Genomic DNA, 1,005 nt, shown 5'->3' on the forward strand with positions numbered 1-1,005 from the left:
ATTATTCAAAACCATATATTAGTTTTAATATGTAACTTGTTATGTGTTGTACCGTTCAGCTCCTGAAATTGGGAATCTACGTTGTTCCAGCACTAACGTAGAAAATTACAGTTGTACGTGGGGAATAGGTGCTAACGATAACCCAAATAATTACAATGTCTCATACGAAGATAGGTAAGAGATAACGAAAATATTTACATTTATAATTTATTTTAGTTTGTTTTATTGTTCTACCACACACTCCATACAGGCCTAAAACATAACTTAATTAAAGGTAGATATTAATTAAATTTTCAAAACAAGAATAAAAGAAAAAAAGATAGTGCGGTAGGAGGCCAAAGTAAGTTTTAAACACATGACCACCAGTTAAAAAAAAATATAATAAATAAAAAGATAAATAAATAAAATGAAGAAATAAAATAAATACGGTAGATACAGTAGCCGTGGATTGGGGAACAAGGTCAATCACCAGAGTTGATTGCATAGAAACTGAAACGGTTGCATAGATTAATAATAATCATATTAAGTGAATAACTACAATAGCATAATTACAGCGAACATTCTTACTATTCCTCTTTGCTACTGCTACTACTCTGCTGTTCCTTAACATAGCTGCTGCTACTTGACTTGAGTCGCGAAGTCTTTATTATTATTATTATTTTAATTACATTTTTTTTTTCTAACACTTCTTTGAATTATGCCTAATCGTTGAAATATTATTTCTAAACCGTTATGGTGTTATTTTTATCTGATTATTTTGTCATATTTATAGGCCGCTATCAAACCTTTATAAATATTTTACTGCCTTTTAGTGTAGATTACTGTTCGCACTGTGCATCATGAACATTTTTTGTAAAGTAAGACTCAGTATATATATATATATATATATCTGTATTTTTATCTGTTTTTTTTTTATAACTTACCGGTATCTGTTTTTGTCACAGCTTTTCATGATGGGCTATGTCGTATCAAATAAATTTCTACTGAGGCAGATCACAACCGTGT

This window comes from Anneissia japonica, unplaced genomic scaffold (genome assembly GCF_011630105.1).
Source record: "Anneissia japonica isolate Jap-2015-1 unplaced genomic scaffold, ASM1163010v1 scaffold2284_len378405_cov197, whole genome shotgun sequence".
In the NCBI taxonomy this organism is placed as follows: Eukaryota; Metazoa; Echinodermata; class Crinoidea; order Comatulida; family Comatulidae; genus Anneissia; species Anneissia japonica.